The 23,511-nt window shown below is 42.1% G+C and overlaps 2 long non-coding RNA genes across 2 annotated transcripts; one reads left to right on the plus strand and one right to left on the minus strand.

The window, feature by feature from the left end:
• Positions 1-10,391: 10,391 nt before the first annotated feature.
• LOC130852433 (uncharacterized) lies at positions 10,392-16,019 on the minus strand. The gene is made up of 3 exons (XR_009053352.1): positions 15,689-16,019; positions 15,262-15,416; positions 10,392-12,999 (listed from the first exon to the last, which is right to left on the minus strand). It is a non-coding gene; the product is annotated as an uncharacterized LOC130852433 (long non-coding RNA).
• Positions 16,020-16,237: 218 nt separating this feature from the next.
• Positions 16,238-19,000, plus strand: LOC130852434 (uncharacterized). Its single transcript, XR_009053353.1, has 3 exons — positions 16,238-16,719; positions 17,250-17,350; positions 17,422-19,000. It is a non-coding gene; the product is annotated as an uncharacterized LOC130852434 (long non-coding RNA).
• The last annotated feature ends 4,511 nt before the right edge of the window (positions 19,001-23,511 follow it).

Genomic DNA, 23,511 nt, shown 5'->3' on the forward strand with positions numbered 1-23,511 from the left:
ATTCGCAGACTTTAAAGGATATTCATCATGTGTCTCCGGAGCATTTATGCTCCAATCTATAGCAGCATAATCTCCTTAGGAGTTTGGGCTCATAATTTTCTCTTAGAACTTTTACTGAAACAGGCCTGCTTTATCATCGAGCTTGAATCTTAAACAGTTTCTCTTTCAAATACTAACCATGGGTTATTAATTTAAATGTTCCCTTTGTGGTTCCATCAATGCGGACTTATAGGTGTGATTTGTAATTATATTGTAAGGTTGTTAATACTTTTATTTGAGAAATACAATAAAATAAAATAACTCAAGCTTTACCTTCTAGATTTAACGTAAAACATCAGTGGGAAAGGTAACATTTTCATTACTTAAATTCATTTTTATTTTAAAATAAATTTGTAAAAGAAAAATATAAGTATGTTTAAAGCATAACATTTTAGTGAAAGAAAAGTAAATTCAAGGATGAGACTGATAAGTTTGTACCTTGGACGATGTACTCACTATGTAACCATTTAAGTAAACCATTTTCTTTCTCCGAGTTATAATTTCCTCCTCCTGTATTTTGTAATAATAACAAAATTTACATTTAGATGCGGCTTAAATTATAATTTTATATATATATATATATATATATATATGCCTAGCATTGTGCAGGGTGTGTAGGAGTTACTGAGTAAAGAACACCCTTATGTATAAAGCCCAGAGAAGGTAATATTTATTTGTAATATAAATATAACTAGATCAATTTTGGTTATTTATTTGATAGAAAGAAATAAACTTGTCAAATCTTTGATTCATAATAACCTAAAATTTTATTCTTATGCTAAATGAAACAGTGTTTCCTAGCCTGGGCCACATTTTCTGCATTTTATCTGTGCTACGTGATCATCTTAAACTAGAATCACGTCTTCAAATGTTCTACCATCAAAAATACACAAGCTGGAGTCTACTCCAGCTGAGATGAGGAAGCAGGAACTGGATTTACTCTTTTGCCTGAAATAAGTAACAAATAAATAGATTATATGTATGAAGTAATATAATTCAAGCTCTTGGATGCCAGGCAGTGAAGGGGCAGTGCACCCTGAGATCTGGGAAGGGATGAGGGCAGCCCTATGCCTGCCAAAGCTTAATGTATGGAGAGACTTTATAGACCACATCGCATAAAAGGGGAATCAGGAGTCTGGGGAGATGGAAGCCAATAGAATTCGTAGAGCAGAGTACTGGAGAAGAGAGAATGATGAGAGGTTGGCGGTGGGGGGGCGGGTCTCACCTTCAAGTCTTCATCTGGAAACAGATCAGTGCACGAGGAAGGCAACGGCTGCGCAGGGAAAGAACTGCTCTAAAGAACTCAAGGAACAACAGCCTGGAATCACACGCTGTCAGCACAACTGGAGAATCTAATATTTTGGGGAGGATTGAGTATAATACTCAGAAGGGCTTTGCCTAAGTAATGGGAAAGATTAGCCCACTAGTGAAATGAAGATGGCAATGTTACAGAGGGTGGGAGGAAGGGATGAAAGGTACTCTGTCTCTAATTGGTATATTAAACTACCTGTGTCAATTATCACCTTAAATGTGAATGGTTTAAACATACCAATTAAAGACAGAAATGATCAGAGTTCAACTTAATGTTGAGAAAACCATGGAAAATGTAGCCTCAGATAAGTTAAAGAGAAGAAGGGACATATACCATGCAGATATGAGTCAAAGAAAGTTGGAGAAGCATATGTTAATTTCAGACAAATCAGACTTCAGAATAAGAAGTATTAAAATAAATAAAGGGAGGCATTACATAATGATAAAGGTGTCAATGTTATAGAAAACGTAGAGCTAATATTTTGAGTAAGGAATGAACATTTTTCCAAGAAGATCAAGAACAAGGCATGATGTCCTCTCTAGGCTCTCCTGTTCAACGTGGCACTTGAGGTCCTGGCTAATGCAAAACAAAAGAGAAGAGGACAGGAGAGAGAAAAGAAAAAATGTACAGATGAGAAAGGGAGAAATTAGATCATTTTTATTTGCAGCAGACAAAGTTGACAATGCAGAAAATTCCAGACACTCTTCAAAAAACTCTTGGAACTATTGAGTATAACAAGATCACAAGATACAAAGTTAATATACGAAAGCAGAGTGTTTTCCTGTGTACCAGCAATAAGCAATTGCAATTTGAAATTTAAATATATATATATGCCATTTACAATAGCATCAAAGGATAAAATATTTATGTATGTCTAATTAAACGTACAGATCTATATGTGGAAAATTACAAAACTCTGGTAAAAGAAATTAAAGATCTATATTAACTGAGAGATATTCTACGTTCATGGGTTGTGAAGACTGTTAAGCCGTGAATTCTCCTCAATGTGATCTGTAGATTCCATCCAATCCCAATCAAGAACCCAACAAGCTGTTTTGTAAATACTGACTAGCTGGATCTAAGGTACCTATGGAAAGGCCTGGAATGACCGTACAGTACCAAAGAAGAAGAACAATGTGAGAGGATTTAACGCTACCAAACTTCAAAACTGCCCACAAAACTGCAACAATCAAGACCCCACGGTATTGGCATTAGATGTGCTCGTCTAGGAACAAAATAGGGGGCCCGGAAATGGGGCCGCACAAGTACAGTCACCTGAGAATTCCATTGAGAAAGGAAAGTCTTTTAAAACAAATGATGTTGAAACAACTGGACATCTTTCAGGGGAAGACCATCTTAGACACAGACCTTGCACCTTTCAAAGAAATTATCTCAGAATGGATCTCAGATTTAAATGTAAAAGGAACAATTATAAAACTGCCAGAGGAAAACATGGGAGAAAATAGGTGACACTGGGGTGGGTGGTGAGTTTCTAGATACAACACCCAAAGCACAATCTATGAATTAAAAATTGATAAGAGGGACTGTAGTAAATCAAAAACATTTGCTTTGTGAAACACTGTTACAAGAATAAAAAGACGAGCCAAAAACTGGAGGAGATATTTGTGTGTTTTGCTAAAGTATATGTTTCCAAATACACACAAAAATATTTAAATCGACAATAAGAAAACTCACTGAAAAAACAGACAAAAATCTGAGCAGACACCTGAGTAGAGAAGGTATGCTGAGCTTATGGAAAGATAGACACTACACATCATTTGTCATTAGAGAACTGCGACTTACAGTTATGATGGGACACCGTGACATACCTACCAGAATGGCTAACATCCCCAACTGACAACACCAAAATCTGGGAAAGATGTGGAACAGCAAGAAATCTCCTTCACTGCAGCTGGGATTGCAAAACTGTATAGCTACTTTGGAAGACGGTTACACAGCGTTCTTACAAAGCTGAACGTAGGCTTAGCATACAATCTATCAATTGCATTCCTAGGTATTTGCCCAACGGATGTAAAGACTCAGGTTCACACAAAAACCTATTTTCTATGGCTTCACTCATTATTTCTACAAACCGGACACAGTCACCTAGTTCTTAAATAGGAGAATAAATAAGTGAATTGTAGTACATACACAGAATGAATATTATTCAACCATGAAAAGAAATGAAGTACCCAGCCACAGCAAGATAGGTAATACACTAGGTGAAGAAGCCAGTCTCATTACACTGCATACTATATGATTCCAAATATGAGACATTTTGGAAAAGACAAAATTGTGGAGATGAGGGCTTCCTAGGTTGTGCAGTGGTTAAGAATCTGCCTGCCAATGCAGGGCACATGGGTTCGATCCCTGCTTCAGGAAGATCCCACATGCTGTGGAGCAACTAAGCCCGTGCATCACAACAATTGAGCCTGAGCTTTAGAGCCCGTGAGCCACAACTATTGAGCACATGTGCTGCAACTACTGAAGCCCATGTGCCTAGAGTCCCTGCTCCAGGAAGATCCCGCATGCCATGGCAATGAGGAGCCCGCACACCACAACGAAGAGTAGCCCCTGCTCGCCGCAACTAGAGAAAGCCCCCATGCAGCAACGAAGACCCAACACAACCAATAAATAAATAAATAAATAAATAAATAAATAAATAAATAAATTTATTTTAAAAAGTTATGGAGATGATTGAAAGCTTCTTAAAAATGATTTAAAAAGATAAAAACAGTTGCCAGAGAGGATTTTTTAAGGCAGTGAAACTATTCTGTGTGATACGGTAATGGACACTTTAAATCATACTTTTTTTCTCAATCCATAGAACTTAACAGCACAGGGTATGAACCTTAATGTTTACAAATTATTTTTAAAATATTCACGAGGTCAGGGGAACCCCAGAATGGAATACAACATAACTGAGTTACAGTTAGTGTGAAACGGCCTCCCTGAGAGGGACTGGGGAAGGTTTGCTGACCTAAGCAACTCTGGAGTGGAGACCGAGGTGAGAAGCCAAACGGAGTGTGCTGAGCTCTGTGCTCTGGTTAATACAGATGTTTCCCTGTAGGGTAAGGGTGTGTTAGCTACTCTGACGTCACCGTGCGTGCGTACAGGAGTGAGGCTGACACACTGGTCGGCGACCGGGGCCATGTTCCCACTGTTGGAGGGGAGGTTACAGCACCCAGATCTTGGTTTCAATACTGTTCTTTCATCTGAGGGGCAGGGCTCATTAGAGAAACTCCTGACTCTATGACACGATGATTCTGGACTGTCTCATGGACCCAAATCAAGAAGGAACTAAAAAAAAAAAGACAACAATAGGTTATGTGAAAGAGACTCAGGAGTCAAAACTGGAACAATTGGGGCAAGAAAAGAAACATTGTCTGATCTTAACCAATCGTATATAATAGATGTTCATGACTCCATCCTGTTACAATTTAGTGATTAACTAAATAAATACATGGGGACGAATAGACAGATACCCTATCCAGAATAATTTCAAATGATTTAGATACTCTGCCCTCAATATAAATCATAACTCCCCACTCATGAAGCGCATGGAAGGGGAAAAAAGAGTAACTTTACAGTGGAGAAACCTACCATAAATGACCTTAGCCAGGCAATCAAGGTCAACTTCAGCAGCGACAGGTCATTTTGAGAAGATGCACACTTGATAGGATTTGATGAGAATGGCACTTCTCTTCTGTGGTCCCAGAAACTCAGAACCCTGGTCTAGTCACGAGAAACAGCAGAGAAATCTCAGCTGAGGAACGTTCTACAAAACACCAGTTCTCAAAACTGTCAAGGTCATCAAAAACAAGGGACGTCTAAGAGACTGCCCAGCCAAGAGGAGCCTTAGGAGACAAAAATGTGCGATGTAATGTGGGGTCCTGAGTGGGATTCAGAGGCAGAAAAAGGACTCTAGGTAAAAGCCAAGGGAATCTGAAAAAAAAGATGGGCTTTGTTGAATCATATTTTGTCAATATTGGTCTATTCACTGTGACCAATGTGCCAGACTAATACTGGATGTGTAGTTTCGGGAAATACTCTGTCTTCATTTTGCATTTTTCTATAAAGTTAAAAATCTTCTAATTTAAAATGCTTTTTTAAAAAACATTTTGTAAAAAAAACTATACAATAAAAAAAGATTCAAATATATTGGATTTCCTTCCAAATAACCTAAAGTATCAAAATACACATATATTCTGATTCAGTTGTAAAACATGTCTTTTTTTCTTTTAAGATTGTTTACGTAATCTTCTCTGTTTCAAAAGGGCTTATTTAAGAATTTGAACTAAATCTTACTACATGTATCTAAACATTGTGATGGCCCCAAAGTTTAGAAAATATAACATCTCTTTGAATAACTTGCTCTTTAATTGGCTGATGAACACTTATCTTGGCACTTCATGTTTATAACACATGTGATCCTATAAAAGCCCTACCCACACAGAAATAAATCCTGCAGGTCGGTTGTCAGAATGCCACCATCAGGAAAACCTTAGATTCTTGGGAGCTGTGTGTTTATATTCTGGGTCTGCCACTTACAATCACGTTATTCTTGGATGAGGTCTTAAAATGTTTATGTTTCAGTGTCCCCTTATGTACATCAGAAATTGTGAGATTTACACACATTGATTTGGCATTTATTTGAAACAATACACAATAATTGTGTATTCAGAAGTTAAATATTACAATTATGTTTGGGAAAAAAAACTATCTGATCCTTCTCCATCTTAGTAAACTCAGCCTTTGAGTTTCTTTGATATTAGTCATGACAACAGACAAAGCAGAGAGCAGGAAAAATGAGAAGGGTAGATCAGTTGCATTTCAAAGCGACTGCTGGCTGGAGTAAAGCCTGTCTCCAGAAAGTGGGAAGAGGACGGAACGTAGAAAGAGAGAATCTGGGGGCTCTGGAGAGAAAAGGACAAGGAAAAAAGTGTGGAAACATCTGCCTTTCATTGAGATACATAAATAAGAAGAAAAAATATTACAGGGGTCTTTGCTTTTAGACATAAGGTTTTTCACCTAAGATGCACAGTTATGGGACCTGCTTGAAGTAGCCTTTTTTTTCTCTGCTGTGTACAGGAAATTAGAGACTCTCATAATAACAGAACTATCTGAGAAAAGGCTGCACACGCTCGGTGTAATATGTGGCACCCCCAGAGGGAATGAGCATCCTGTATCTTTAGCATCCATCACACACAGGGACCTCATCCCCACTCCCAGGTGGCTGGCCCCCACTAAATGACATTACAAGCTGTGAATCACATGACCATCTGACCAGCTATAACCTACTGCGTGCTCTGAGCACAAGATGAGACGTGTATAACGCTCACTTCATTTCAACTTTAGTGCATGAATATCGAGGGGGCACCGGGCGTGTTAGACAGGCATCTTCACTGTGATGGGTCCACCTTTATTAGGCAGAGACGTTGCACATGGATACACAAGCGTATGACTCACCAGCAGCCCTGACAGCGGCGCAAGGAAGATTCCCGAATGGAGAGGGGGTCACTGCTGACTCAGGAAGCATCCACGCCGCGTGCAGAACGGGTGCCTGCCAACTTGCTGGCTTCGTGTCACACACCTCACAGAGCCTGTGGCTTAGGCCTGCTGCTGACAGAGGAAGCATGGCTTTCGGGGGCCATTTCCTAGCCAGAAAAAAAAAGAAAAAAGAAAACATTTTTTTCCTCTCTAGCAGATTGGATCTAATGTGTCCTAAGGAAACAGCAGGTGTAGGAGAGCTCAGGGAGAGTGACGTGTCCCTGTTCTTTCTGATGACGGCTGTGCAGCCATGCGCTTGGGAATGTTTGCAGCGTGTAGCCCAGGTCGTTTCTGAATGTGCTGAACCCAGAAGATGAGGCCTCATCATGGAATTGTGCATGATTCTACTTTCTCGAACATAAAAATAGAGAGTGCCACACTGAATATGTGAGCATTTCCAGGCATTTTGTCTGTATCGTTATCTTGGTACTTACCAGTATTTTTACCTTATGATATTATTATATATAGTATAACATCTTTGCCAATTAGAATGTAGATACAATTAAAGAAACTTAAATATTCTCTTTATGTCTCAAAAATCAAACACGGTGCTTTACAAACAGCAGAAGTCCAATGAGAGTTTTTATTTATGAATTTCGTAAAATGGCTGCAACAAAACATAGCCATTCCGTGGTCCTTTGACAGATGTTTCTTAAATTTTATAAGAAATTAAAATACTCAAAATTTAATGACTTCAATAAAAGTCATTGAAGGAATAGAGCAGGGGAGTAAGTTCATCCTAAAGGCCTCCCCAAGTGGCAACTCACTGAACAAACGTTTGTGACTTGACCGTGTCTGTAATGCATATTTTTTTTCTAATCAGTATATGAACACACTTAAAATAACGCTGCTGGGAAGTTCAAGCTCACTCAGTGTGACTAAGCTAGGAAAAGGGAAAGGCTTTGACATTGGTTCTACCTCTGACATTGAGCTGATGTAGCCCCAAACTATTTCATTAGCTACTTTCCAGTTGGAAAAAAACAAAGTCCTGCCAACGCTCCAGGGCTTGTCAGTGTGGGCGCTGAACTTTGGTGTCAGTGTTTACGTCTTTCCTCACCTTGGGCTCTCAGCAACGTTCGGACACATTTTTGATAAGTGAAACCTGTCGTGGTTTCAACGCCACGGGGTCATGTTGCGTCGTCCAGGTGGCGGTCTGCGGGGTCCTGCACGGAGCAGACGCTGGAGGTTACGGTTCTGGGACTGAAGGCAGAGAACACGAAGGATGAAAAGGACACGCCACAGAATCCACGACCCACATGACCTCCATCGCAGTTGCCTGATCTGGAGGGCGGGACAGAGACGTCCCATTTTCACAGTGAGTCATTTTGGGGGAGAACTGACAGTGAGTAACACCGACAGGCCTGAGGGATGTAAAGGTGGGTCTGTGACAGAGGTGGCACCGGCTCGGAGGGGTGGCCCTACCGCCTACACCCTTCACATCTGTCTCCCCACCTCGGGGATAAGTGTTTGCCAAGTGATAAATTCCACAGTATCCCCGCTCCTTCCTGCTCAGAACATACGTGTGTGTGAGATAAATAAGGATACATAAAAAGAGGGTAAACAGGGCCCTAAGATGTTCAGTTATTTAACCAGGAATAGATAATTTCTTAGTCTAGGTAATTTAAACAGCGACAATCCAAAGAGGAGGTACCTCTAAATTTATTTGAATAGCACTTAGTTCAAATAAAATTTACCCTAAATTCTCCCATGCACATTCTTTTAAAATCAATTTTATTGAGGTGTGATTTGCATACAATGGAATGCATGCACTTCAGAGTACAATTTGATGTATTTTGATAAATACATTCACTTGCCACTTTAGTTAGTATTTTTGTTTTTATCAAAGTTATACACGGGCTTATGTTAATGGCCAAATTGTGTCCCCCAAATTCACATGTTGATGTCCTAACCCCCGGAACCTCAGAGTGTGATTGTGTTTGGAGATGGGTCTTAAAGAGGTGATGAAGCTACAGTGAGGTCAAACGGGGGGCCCTGATCCCATAGGACTGGTGTCCTTATAAGGGAAGGAGATGAGGACAGAGACGGGCACAGAGGGACGGCCACGTGAGGACACAGGGAGGAGACGGTGTCCACGCCAGGGGAGAGGCCATGGAGGAACCAGCCCTGTCCTCACCCTGACCTTGGACTTCCAGACTCCAGACTGAGAAATAAATTCCTGTGGTTTAATGTACACAGTCTGCGGTGTCTGTGGAACGCATACAGCACAGTTTAAAGAGGCAAAGGGTCCTCAGGGCACGTCAGCCTCCTCTGCTCCGCCCATGACACCTCACTCTTTCAGCACTTTTTTCTGTAACTCATCTCCATATAACATTTCCTTTATAAAGTAGGCAAAATAAACATGTTCAGTTGATATTTTATTACAGAAAAGACACACTAAGCTCATACCACCTCACTCTCCCACTGCTCACCCCTATCTTTCTAATATAGGCCGGTATAGCTGTAGCTGAAATCTACACTCATTTGGACCCATTTGGCCAATTTCACTGCTCTTCACCCTCAGACAAGCACTGCGCTGTGACTGCACTTCCATTTCTGTGCACCTTTTGTTTGTCCTGGAGTTAATAATTGTTTCCCTCTCTTCCCTCTGCACCTGTTGGCATTTCTTCCAAACTCTCCATGGAAGCGTCCCTCCGGATGCCCCACAGAGGCAGCAGAACACATCAGATGTCCACCTCTCAGCTTCTTCCCGCTACTGTACATCCTTCTTGGGACCTCCGGAGACCCTTCCAGCCCCCAGGCTGGTCCATCTAGGGGCTTGCCACTCGGATGCCCTTTGAGCTTTTCTCCTGTATTGGATGCTATTTTCAGGATTCTGTTTCCTCCTTACAGTTTATCCCTCATTTATTGGAACAAGATTCTCAGTCATTTCACGAGAAGGTTACATGGCAAATACGCTTTTTGAGATCTATCATGTCTTAAAATGTAGTTATTCTACCCCCATGATTTGATTTGGCTTCTAGCTTCCAGGACTGCTGTTGGAAGTCTGACGCTATTCTGATTTTTGATATTTCAACATGCACATTATTCTCCATCTGAAGGATCTCAAATATTCTCCTGATTTTCAGATTAGGTGCCTTGGTGTGGCCTGTATACATTCATCCTAATAGCTTCTTGGTGTGCAGCTTCCTTTTGGAAAATAAAGTAGCTTAGTGTTAAGAAATATTCTCTGATTTCGATAATAACCGATAAACACTTACACACTGTTTCTCAGATCTGTCTTTCTGGAATTCCTATTAATTGGATACCGAGCCTCCCGGGTTGATCTCTGAAGTTTTTAATATTGTCTTTCCTATTAGCCATTGTTTTGACAGCATTTAATATTTCATGAGAGATTTCCTTATTTATATTTTCAATACACGATTGTTATATTAAACAGTGGTTCTATTTTACTTTCTAAGAGCTCTATTTTTTTATTGGAGAGTTTCTTTTTATAACATTTCTTTTTTGTCATATAGATTCAATTCCTTCTCTTGCCTCGCTGGGGATTTTTATATGCTTTCTAAAAATTATTCTGTCATATTTGCTTTTTACATTTTGTATATTTTGAGGCTCTGGCATTAGCTGTAAAGACAATTTGAATTGTTGTCAGCTTTTTATCATAACACATCTAGTGATACTTCTTGACTTAAACTCCAGTTTGTCTGATATTATTATAGGTTCCTCAGTTGTCTTGTATGAATGCATGCTTACAAAAACTATCTCTCTGTTCTTTTCTCTCAACCTTCCTGTGTGCTTATATTTATGTGTCTTCCATGTCAGATATCTAGGTGGTTTTTAGACACTCTGACAATAATTATCTTGTCTATTAAACACCGATGTAAACAACACCTGTACAAAAAAGCATCCAAACCACGCATCATTGTGAAACAGTAATCTTCAGAGTCTCCACTGCTAAGGACCTGACATCTCCTCCCCGGCCTTGGTCTCTCCCACCAAGGACTTCCCTTTCCTTGGATTTCACCGGAGTTTGTGTGGACAAGTAGTGCACCCAGAGGTCAGCTGTCTGGCAGGGCAACATATCCGATGCCACCGCAGCACTCTCCGTGTTTCCCCTGCGCCGTTTCTGTGATTTTCGGGACCATCCTCGCAGCTTTGAGACGTGTACTCATACTGACATTTGCCCCCATGCCTGTTGCACGGACTTGTGTCCCATTCTTCGATTCAACGGTTACACTTTCATGACTCATTTTTGTCAAAAACCTCACGCATTTCATCCTAGTGGTGCCTCACTCTTTGAGTCCAGTGGTTTTTGATTTATCAAGGACCCTGCAGGCTGGGAGCAGAAATGGCTCAAAATGCAGACCCCAGGCTTGGAAGAGTCACCATCTTTCATTGGAATATTTTGCTCATTTAAACGTAGCACATTTACTCATGCTTTTGGATTAACATCAACCATCTTGCTTCTGTGTTCCATTTCTTCCGTTTTTCCCATGTTCCTTTTACTCTTCCTTTTTTCCATCTCCTGGATTAATTATTTTCTTACCACTCTACTTTTTCACTCTCTTGGCTGGGAACGGAGACATCCTTTCACCATTGTTTTCATGGTTACATCGATGTCACAGCACACATCCTGACTTATTAACGTGTGACAGGAATGGGAACTTTTAGCATGTTCCAGGCATGACAGGCCCTATCGAGAGTCACTGAACCTGACTTTTTTATCTGTGAGAAATTCACAATAATATCTTATTAATAATGGAAATCTAGAAATTAGAGGGTAACATAGAGCAGTTGGTGGACCACATTAGGTCCTGAGAGAATGATGGCTTTTTCCTCCTCCGTTTCCCTTTGTATAGCACTCCCTTTCTCTGAGGTTTAGAACTTTAGGAAGTTTACTTGTCTTGTGTATCATTTAGTTTCCTTCACAGCACTGTTTCTTGTAGTCTTTGTGGTTGTGATTTACATGTGGTTATGCATTCTAGCAGATTTTTGAGGAAGTCCATATTTGCATTTATGTAAATATAATTATTTGCTGATATAATATATGCAACATACAGGTATAGCACTAAACTATACAGTAAAGATACATTTTTGAAAGAAATGATTTATTTTCTGCATTGCTTTGTGTCAGAGGGACAAGACCTCATGGACCCTCTACCTGTAAGAGCAGAGGTGTTACATGGAAGATCTCAACGCTTTCTCTGTTTCCAGCCACTCTCGGCCTCCTACCAGGTATCTGGGCTTGTGGAACATATAAAGATTTAAAATCTGATGAACAATAATCTCAGCTTTAATGTTGCATAGTATTTATTTAGATGTATTGCAATAATCTTTTCTCAGAAGAAATAAAGTTAGCAAAGCCAAAAGCAAGAGAGATCATATATTTTGCTGTTTCTGGAACTACTTTAATTTCAGGGGATTAATTTTTGTATTATTAGATATCTTCCTTCCAAGAAACCAGTTTTATTCGCTCTTGGTCTTAGAACAATAGAGGTGGTTGGGCATTTGGCCCTTAAAACCCTCATTTTTCCAATAGTGAGTCTGAGTCCACCCAGACGAAGTGATTAGCAAATGGTATACACATATTCACTTCCATGGTTGGGAATGAACTCCTTTTACTTGAAAGAAATAATTACTATTTCTCCAGTCAAAAATTATACAGACTACGTACACCCTGCTTCTTCCACAAATCAAAAAGTTGATCTCTGGGCTCTGCTGAGACAAATGTACTTGGCCAATGCGCAGATGTTTTTCGGTTCCTGCCCACGGCAGTATCTGTGGGTTCACGACAGACACATTTAGTTACAAAAATGCCAAATCAGTTTCACTTTTACTCCCAAATCCCTCCTACTCTACCTGCCCTGATCTCAAGCTACTGCAGCCATTGTTTCACTGGTTTTTTAAAATGAGGGGTTAGGTATGAAATTGTAGACATTATTTAACCTGTCTATGACTCTGTTTCTTCTTCTGTGTAAACAGGAAAATATTGGTACTCACCTCAGGAGATTATTATGAGCCTCATATACGTACACGATATGTTTTATTTAGATGAATAATTTTGTAGGATGAGTATGCACGTGTACTTCTGAAATTTTCTTGGTAGTTAAAGGTGTTCCAACAGGCCATTCTCCTGTCCCCTGCTTGAAACAAAGGAAGAGTTAGAGACGGCTCTGGAATAGGAAGGTATCCTTGGCCCTCTGCTTAGAATGGTGACCAGGCAGTGGGAAGGAAGGACTCATCACACTGCTGATCTTAGAAGAAAGATGCCAGGCACATGACTAGCGTCTGCGAGCACCTACCAGCCCTTTGGCACATGGAAAGAGAGGACAATGCTACCACAGACTCAGTAGGTAGTGTAGAGAATCAAGCCCATCATCACAAACTGTTTACAAAGAAAAAAAATAGGAAAACCAAAGGTGCAAACGCAGAATTACAGTTGACATTAGAAGCAGTGACTGCAGAGGGTCAACAGTGCAGAAAACTGATCATCTTGTGGACATAGGCAGATTTACGGTGAAGATGTTTAAGTTAAAACTCCAACAACCCTCAGCTGCACGGCCAGCTCCTGTGAATGAGCAAGTCACTGGGAGTTCAAACCACACTGGTAATCAAAGAAATGCAAATGGAGAAAACTGAGATTCCATTTCTTATTAATCGGATTTGCAGCAAAGAATTTCTGACACAGTGAGTGCTAGCACGGACTAACAGGGAAAAGGAGCCCTTAACACTTGCTGGTGGTAATGTGCCTTGGTGAAGTCAACTTGGAGGGCTGTCCTGCAACACCAGTAAAGCTGAGGAATATAGCAAATCCACTCCGACGTTTCTACAAAATTCTAAGTTTCTAGATAACATTTTGATGCGGGCATATGAGAATTATGTAAGGATAACACCTTAGCTTTATTTGTGATAGGAACGATTGGAAATGACATCATAATCTATCAGGAGGGGAATAGAAGAATTGCGATATTTTTATACCAATGTTATAAGTTAGAATTAACTTAAGGATTCGGGGTATATTTTTAAAATGAAGTCAACTACATTTGATGCTGGGTTGGATATGTACTGAAATGGAATCAAGGACTGTTTCAAGGTTTTCGCTCTGAGGAGATGGAAGGATGCAGTCCCCTCGCTGAACGGGGAAGAGCAAGTGAGGAGGCTGGAAAGTTAGGGTTTTATTTCCAGGCATGTTAAGTCACACTGAGTGTCTGTGAAATCTCTAGGGAAGCTGTAGTTGGTCTCTACTTGAGTTGACTATATAAACCTGGATTTCACGGAAAAGATCAGGAGTAGAAGTATAAATTTAGGGCTTATTAATGTGTAGATGTTAACAAAACCACCAGACTAGATGTGCTTGTCAAGGAAGAGGAGATGGGAGAGGAGAAGCTATTAGTTATGAACTTGGGGAATTCCATATGTAACATTCGAGAGAAAACCAGAAATGTGTTTTCCTGGAAGCCAAAGGGGGAAAGTATTGAGAAAAGAAGTGAGTTACCAACTATGTCAAATATTATTAAGAAAAAGGCAGAAATTGACCATTGACTTTCTAGAAGTGTAGGTCACTGGAAACTTCGACAAAGCTTATGTTTATGGAGTGGCAGGGGTACCAATCTAATCAGAAATGTTTAGTAAGAATAGGAGGAGACCCCAGAGGGAGTTTGTCCTCTGCCAAGACAAGCAAAGAAAGATGGTCGTGAAAGAGGCAGTGGGGATACGAGAAGATTTTTATCTTTGTTGTTTCTGATTTTCTTTTTCTCTCTTTCCTTTTTTTTTTTTTTTTTTTTTTTGGTGGTGAAACTACACAAGTTTTTAAAACAAATACATTGTGATTTTAGATTTCTGGGGGAAGTCATGACTCAGAATTTTTCAAGTTTCAGAAATTTTATGATCAATGCAAAACTGAAACTGAGGCAAAAAATAGTAGAAAATACATGTGAAATAGCTTTAATACAGATTCATGATTAGTCAGTGTTAGACTCCAAGGAAATATCTAAGTTTAAATGTATTTGAACTACCTCAAATAAAATGACATACAAGTGCACATAAGTTATTTCATCCTTCCAACGAAACTCTTATGATTTAAAATTGAAATAAATCACATGAAATATAAGATTGCTTTCTCACAGCCTTTAAAAAATGGCTCATTTTAAAGCTTTTCTCCACTAACGTGAATTAATTAAATCTCTCACAGAGATTGGAATAGAGTGGAGAGGGTGTGTTTAGTGGGTCTGTTGGGACACGTATGACTAAATCTTTATATGTAAAGCATTGAAATTTAAGTGCCTGCAACACCAAACCAGAGTGCAAGCTCTGACGTGTGATGATATGTAAACTACCTTCCACAGCTAGTGCTGAAGGCGGCACTTTCCCCCCTGCGGAATTTTACATTGTAATCAACATACGCAACTCGAGGATTCCAGGTCTGTGTTCAGTTCTGGCTTCCAAGCAAGGGTTGGAAAACACCGTGGAAACAAAATTCCAGTTTCTCTGCCACTGTGAAACACCACCACAGAGCTGCCAGTAACAGAAACCAAAATCCAGGTCTGACCCCATTCATCTGAATATTTGGAAAGAGATGGCAAGATGAAAGCGAGAAGTTATTCATTCTTCATACAAAATCTGAAACTCCCTTATAACTAACATTTCATCTCACAATCTTTGAAGTTAGTGGCCAGATTTTAATTCTACGTAGTTGGTGCTAACACCATACTTTCTAAATTGAACTATATTTCAAGAATTTAAAAAAAAAATTAACGTTACCACCCATGCTTTGTACAATAACAGTAACAGAATGTATAATCAAAAAAAAATTTGAGACAAAATACATACCACTGTGAGGAGAGCTGAAGTTGTGTCTTCATCATGATGAAGATTATTTCTCATATTCAATGCAAACCCCGTTTGCATGAGAACTGACATTTCAGTCTGCCTGATTCCTACAAGTTCACCTGGGACTGAAATGACTCATCCTTTGGAAAAGATGATCCTGAAGTAAGTGCGTGTGTCACAAGATTGCTTTGGGGTGTGTACCTATGCGATACGTACAAACTACAACTTTAGTTTTGAACTTCTGTAGTTAGCTACTCTCACAGATTTAGTTCCCAGAATCTATCCTCCTTACAGGCAAGTTCCCGAATCAAAAAGAACTTGTGCAAACGGGTGTAACATTTTAGGCTATGCAAACATTTAGCTTCACGACTGGCTTTGGATACGTAAGGAGGACACGCTTCTGTGCGTGTCAAGACAAATTCTGTTCTTCTCAGTCGTTCTAATTCATATAAGCCAAGACCTCAAGGATGTCTTGACTGGACTTGTTTTCCTAATCTCTGTGTTAGAAAGAAAGCAGTATCATATAGAACATGGACAAGAGTAGGGAAGACATCGCTACATTTATGCAACGGGACGAATTTCTCCAGCACATCATATGCCTGCAGGTTGCAGGCTGGGTTCCAGAAGGCAGAGTCTACCCTAGATCAGCATGAGGAGGGGTGTTGCTGGCTTCTTTGGGGGGGAACAGGCTGCATCTGTCTGAACGGCAGCCTCGGCCTTAATCTTAACAGAAGGTTCTGGGAATGTGATAAACCACTAAATCCAGAACTTTTCTGAGCTGGGGCGTCTCATACCCCCAACAGCCTTGAGTCATTCGGATCTGGGCCACCTGGGAAGGCAGCTCGCTGCAGCTGAGGCAGTTCCTGAAGATGGGCGGCACCCAGGCTGTCCTCCGGACGCACTCCGAGCAGCTGGGATGACAAACGCTCCCCATTCCTGAAGGGGGCCCTGCGTAGCGCGGTGGTCCACCCGTCACCATCATCTGGTATACTCTCTGTGTTGATTCTTGGAAAAGTTCCTCCAGGATTCCGGTGGGTCTCTCTTCCTGAGGGAGACACGGGAGAGGGAGGCAGCGGGAGGAGCTGAAGCCCTGGATGGTGCAGCCCTTGGGACCCCAACGCTGCGCCTCACCCCCCTCCTCTAGTCCTCCTTCTGTGTCTTCCTCGCCCTCACCACCTCCGCTGCCTCGTGGCTTTACCTGGCGTGGAACGTGTGGCGCTCAGATGCTGGCCAGGTGCTGCGCTGTTCCTTTGTGGCAGGAGGTACACTGTGCAGTGTCTGTCTTTACGGCACAGGGCATGTCCCAGTAACCAACACTACTCCAATGCGGGGGGTCCCTCCTGGGACCCACACATCTTCCCAACGTGCTTGGGGACCGGCCACTGCTTGTGTCTCTGTGGTGGTGAAACTGTGTGACATTTTGGGGGTCACACTGATTCAGCTCCCTGTAGACGATGTCCTGGCAGGAGAGTGAGAATGGACACTTTCCTGAGGCTGGACGGTAAACGCCTCCTCTTGTTTATTTTTCAACTGCGTGAGTACTTTCTGGTCCTCTCTCTAGATGGGAACGGAAGAGGAGGAAGCTTCTGGATCAAGGGATGCAAACCCCAGGTAGCATCTGCTCTGGGGTCTGTCTGGTCATCGCAGAGGCCATTTCGTGAGGTCAGTGAACAGGTTGGTGCCCACCACACCGGTAGCTCTTCAATCGGTAATTTTTTACTTTCCCCCTTTAGGGTGAAATACTGTTTTTGGTGTGTGGCTTTGCCTGGGAGAAGAAAGTTTTCAAGGCTTCCACTTGGCCTTCCCAAGTACAGTAGCCATCACCCCACAAGTCAAGGAACAGATGCGAAGCTTGTTTCAACTGCCAAGTACATTTGGGAAACGACCCCGTGGGGGCCACTGTGAGCTGCCCGAGTCAGGACTCCATTTTTCCAGGGACTCTGAGGTGCCCCCACTCTGCAACGTCACTTGACTTCTTAAGGTGTCACTGGCAACAAGAATGTGGTGTAAACCAGTGCTCGAAACGTCTGACTCTCCCCCTTTCCCAGAGCACAGCCTCTCAAGTGAAGACACTGGGAGGACTTGGAGACTAACTGCCATGACGCTTCCCCGGGGGTGGCCAGCGCGTAACCTCTCCTCGGGGAATGGGTTCTGCATCTGAAGACTCGATTCACTTGGAAAATGGCAAAGGGGTTTGACTTTTAATGGGGGTGACTTCCCCCTCCCTCCTGACCATTCCTCCTGGACCTGCATACATTGCACAGATCGAGGCGTAGTCCTTGGTGGGTACCTCCAGGGATACCGCATTTCATTAACAACCTCCGTAACCCTCTGTGGGTTGAAGCTGCCACTCCAGCCTTGCGGGGCTTTGTAACTTTAATCCAGCTGGCTTGTGACAGTGACGCACCAGAGGTGGCCTTTGTTGGTTCGGAGTTTAGTCATCCTACTGTATCTGTAAGACTGGCTTAAGACTGCACCTCCTTGCATTAGCCCAGCTGCGGAAGAGATCCTCCGTAGCCCTTCCTAGAGATGCTGGACCCTTTTCAATGGTATGCTCTCACCCGGCGCACCTCCAGGCCCGCAGCCTGTTGTCTGGCCAAAGTCCAACCACTCAGCCAGTTCTGCTTCTGAGAACCTCTTTACTGCCTTCCTCCCACATAGCGGGATCTGGGCATTTCTACCTTACCTAGCACATGCCATCACCGTTTCCCACGATGGGTCCTCCCCACCTCTCGGGGTCTTTGCTGGGGTGTTAAATCCTCTGTCTTGGAAGACTCCTCCCAATGTATAAACGCTTTCATCCCCAATATTGTGACCTCCTTCCCTTTGTCAAGCGCTCAGAGTCCAGTCCCATGTGGACTTTTCTCGGTGCTTCTGGTCAATGTTGGCTCGGCCTCACAGCTCCTTTGGGTATAATCTCTACAAGAAGCAGTCATAGAACCCTCGGCTGAGCCAGGGGTAGCTCTGGAGCTTGGATAACACCCACGTGTACCAGCCTGAGTGGGAGGAAGGGGCCAGGCCTTTATTCTCCCTCTGGCCAATCAGAGAGCAGGCACCGCCCAGAAGCGACATGGTCTGACCTGAGCGACTCTCTTCACCTAGGAGACCCATCTAGGGCTGACAGCTGATGGCTGTCTGCTGGCATCCCTCCCAGCAGCTAGGTAATAAAAAGCCCATCATCCCCCCAAATGGATGCTTCCCCACAACCACCAAAGCACACGGAAGCTGCTGCTAATTAACCATCTCACCACTCTTCACTGATTTCCTAGGAGTACCAGCCGCCCTTAATCTCCTCTCTTTATTAAATGATTCAAGAGCTCTAATTGCGATCTGTCTTCATTACGGCTCTTAAATCCCTTCCTCAAAATGGTTTCACAGCTCTTCTCCACAATCTCACAACACATCTCCAAGAATCATCACCTTATTTTACCATTACGTTCTTAAAGAGGCCAGCAACTCTTCTCTTAAAGACAACCAAACAAATAAGGGTAGGTTGTAATTACAGTTATATATTTTCTTCACAAGAGGGGATTCAGTACTTGCATTACTGTGCTGATAGCTTTCAATGGGGCCTTATTTTCAGCCTATTAAGAGGTGTGTCCATTTTCAATCAGGTGGACCTGCACAGACTAATAATAACTTTTAGGTAACTGTCTCAAAGTGGCATTAAAACCCGTTTGAATTAAACACTTACCTACTGGGCAACATTGAACACTAGAAATTTCATAGGATGCAATGTCATTGTGAAATTGTAAAATTGATGTTTCCCCCTTTTTTTCCCTTTTTTTCAAAGCACAAGATTAAAATAAGCTTTGCTCTAAGGTAGCTTAAATACAAGTTTCCCATTCACTATGGGAACCTTTATGACAGATATTACTGTTTGAGGTACATATTAAGAGAAATAGTTAATATCATGAAGGCCTCTGGCTAAACCATGGTTGCAGGATCATAAAACCTCTCCCATTTACAGAAATAAATTACATTATGTTCCTTTCTCCTGTTTTATAGCTGAAAATACCATGTTTTGGTAGACAAACAACAGGCTATCAGCCTGTCCCCATTGGAAGTTTCTGACAGATGTGTGATAACAGCAGCTATCACAGCCGAGAAGGGGTTGTGTCAGGATATCTTCTCCTGGGGGGCTATTAGTCCCTGATCCGAGATATGCTTTGGGGGGAAAAGAGAGGAAAATAGGAGGCACTGACATGAGAGCCATTTATCACCTACTGCTGTGTGTAGAATAAAAGGATCCTCTCTCAAGATAGTCTATTATCTGCGGCTTGCTGGCTTCATGCTGTCATACGTTTTTTTCAGTAGTCAATAAATTGCTGAAGGCCACATTTGGAGAGTAAGTACTGTTGTACGTCCAACTTTATACATTGTTCTTTTATTTACAGCAGCATTTGCCCATTTTCTTGAAGAACCTAGTACAGACCAGGAGGTTTTCTTCTTTTACTTCACTGATGATCGTTTACCAAATATATTGTTATAATGAATAAACCAGGGAAACATACACATCTTTAAAATCCTCTTCCTGCCTCAAAGTGCTGAACAAATACACACGCGTGTGCATTTAGCGAGTGTGTTGCTGCCTTTTCCCTGTCATTGACTCTCATCTCTGTTTTAATCTCTGCCTTTCTTCCATCAGTGTTCACCATCTGAGACCCTATAAGCCGCACATTAATTGCTGTTAAAAAGCACTGCTTTCTTTTGACACCAAACCTTTGCCCGGATAACAGGGAATTTGTTCCTAAGCTCCATTTTATAAAATCAGGTGGAGGAATACAGGGTTAGGAATCATTCGAGAGTGTTTACAGGTAAAGGATTTTCAACCACCTTTGTTCTGCCCGGCCAGGCATTCCCCCACTAATTTATTAGGGACAAGATCAATAACCTGAACTAGATTGCTGTGCTTAACTTGAATCGAATTTGTGCCATGTTTACAGCTGTTCTCTCTGATAGCATCCTTGGAGGAGATGAGCTGTTAATCTAATGTGTTTTTGCCACCATTTTGCATGTGTTGATTGCTTCAATGACTTCCTAGAGATTCTTTATAGTAAGCCCGAACTCACAGCCAGAAATCAATCGGAACAGCCCTTTATTGCTCTCTAAGGAGTATAGAAAAAGTATCAGAAGCAAAATAGTGCCTCTTAACCATGGTTAGCCTTGGGCAACGTGTGTCCCCCCGGCTCAAGCAAGGAGCAGGGAGCAGTATCGTTCACCGTAGCACCACCACACTGAGTGTGCATGTCCAGCGCCACAGAACACCTGCACACGGATATGCCTAGGACACTGCGCAGGTACTAAACCACAGTTTCCCTGTGTCAGGAGTCCTGACACGGCTGACCTGGATTCTCTGCAAAACTGCAATCCAGGTGTCAGACGGGACAGTGTTCTCATCCAGAGTTCAATGATGGAAAGGTCCCCTTTCAGGTGGACTCAGTCATTTTGGCAGAATTCATGTCCTTGAGGCAGTAGGACTCGTGACTGCTTGCTTTCTCAGAGCCAGGATGGTGAGCAAGAATCTGGAGTAGGGCTGCTGGCAGGATGGAACCCTACATAACGTGAGGCTGTCACGGCAGTGCCAGCTCACCACCTTTGTCTGTTTGCTGAAAACAAGTCACAGGTTGCTCCCAGACTCCAGGGGAGGAGATGACATGAGGGTGTGGATGCCAAGACATGGGGATCATGGGTATCACCTTGGAGTCTGTCCGCCACAGGCCACTTTCTGCCTCCAATGAGTCACCTTCTTCCCCTCTGCAAATGTAGTCACTGTCCTCCCAAAGTTCTCAGGAGCTTCATCCCACTATAGCATCGACTCAAAATCCAAAATAGCATCTAGATCAGGCCTCAGCGCAGATGAGGCTTCTGGGTGGAATCTGTAAAGTACAGATCTGGGGGCACTCTTCCTCTCCTTCTGTGAACATGTGATAGCAGAGAGACACGTTCTCTTCCCGTTGCACCCAACATGCCATGGTAGGACAGGTGCATGGTAACAGCTATTGACGTGTCAGGTCAGAAAGAAGGAGCATGGCGAGTAAAAAGAAGTCGCTGGTTCATAGCAGTTTTGAAATCCGGGGGGGGGGGGGCAAGTGTTGGGGCCTCACTGGTTAAATTCCAAGACTTGGGGATAATTCTTCATGGCGCGACTCTTCCCTCTGGAATACAGGCTCCTGCCTCTGTTAGATGCTTACACATACATTTCCCTGGTGATTACACTGCACGGGCAATATAACCATGAGAATAAAAAGACCTTTGCTTAGAAATAATTTTGTTAAGCAACTAAATATAATTAGAATACCTTATTTTTCAGCATTATACTCCTGGGGTTCTCTGTGGGTGGCAATATCAAAGAAGCTGTGTTCCACAAAACTGAAAATGAATAATACTGCCCCAAACTATAAACACTTCAGTTTTTCTAGAAATGTTATATGTATGGAAACACTTCTCTGAATTATCAGTTCCTAAGCTATCAGGCATTTTAAAATCATAATCCTCAAAATAATAGTCATCAAACAGTAACAGACATTTAACTAGTTCTCTTTTTAAAAGATTTTTATTGGAGTATATTTGATTTATAATGTTGTGTTAGTTTCAGGTGTACAGCAAAGTGAATCAGTTATATGTATGCATGATTCCACCTTTTTTTTTTAAGATTCTTAAGAAGAACCTGCTGTAAAGCACAGGAAACTGGTTCTCGTAATCAAGTATTTCGGACTTACAACTCTGAAAAAGACACTATATTTACAAAGCAATGTGGAAAATGAAGGGATTATTTTTATTCCAAAGAATCTAGGAAGTGGTGTTACAGGAGAAGGGATTTTCTTCCCAATAAGGTAGCTAGAGGACAGACATTTCCTCAAAAGGAAAGTGGATGCTTTTACCAAAAGAAGGAAAATGGATCAGACACACCAATCACTACCAAGGTACTTTCACAGAGAGTCTCGGTGGAACAGGATCTAGGGGTTATCAGATTCTTGGAAACATTATCTCGACCCAGAGGGAACAGAGCAGTGCTGTCCTCACGGAGAAGCCAGACCCCAGCTAGGACGGCAAGTAGAGGAAGCCCGTAGGGTCCAGAACAAGAGTCAATGAGTATATTCCCCAAGGAACTGTATGGGGGTTACGAGGGGTCGGGTCAGGCCAGGGCTGTATCCCAGAGTTTGGGGTGTGAGCCTAGGAGAATTTGTATTTTTGTCAGAGGAACCACTGCTGACGATTTCAGAGAAGATGGACAAGCAGTTCCAGTGTCACAGTCCTAAAGCCTTTCTAAAGCCGTGCCTGCTCCCCCAGCCTGCAGCCTCCCCCATGGAGGGTCAGCAGATGCTGGACGGGTTCCTATTTCAGGCTTCCTAGAACATGAGGGATCCAGTAGATGGTCTCTCCTCCCACATCGATGGGATTGCACCATCGTAAAGCCTGGAAAATATTGGTTTCGTGAGTCTCCAGATACCTGCAGTTTCTCTATACATAAAAGTAGAAGCGCAGAAATAACTCACAATATATCAGATCTGGCATCTTTTTAAAAAAAATTTCATTGGAGTCTAGTTGATTTACAATGTTGTGTCAGTTTCAGGTGTACAGCAAAGTGAATCAGTTATACATACACATGTATCCATTCTTTTTCAGATTCTTTTCGCATATAGGTTGTTACAGAGTATTGAGTAGAGTTCCCTGTGCTGTACATAGGTCCTTCTCAGTTATCTGTTTTATATATAGTAGTGCGTGTATATGTCTATCCCAATCTCCCAGTTCATCTTTGAGAGAGAAGACAAATATTCACAAAGGAGGGAAGGCAACTGAAGTATGACAGCTGGTTCCTA

This window comes from Hippopotamus amphibius, chromosome 4 (genome assembly GCF_030028045.1).
Source record: "Hippopotamus amphibius kiboko isolate mHipAmp2 chromosome 4, mHipAmp2.hap2, whole genome shotgun sequence".
Lineage (NCBI taxonomy): Eukaryota > Metazoa > Chordata > Mammalia > Artiodactyla > Hippopotamidae > Hippopotamus > Hippopotamus amphibius.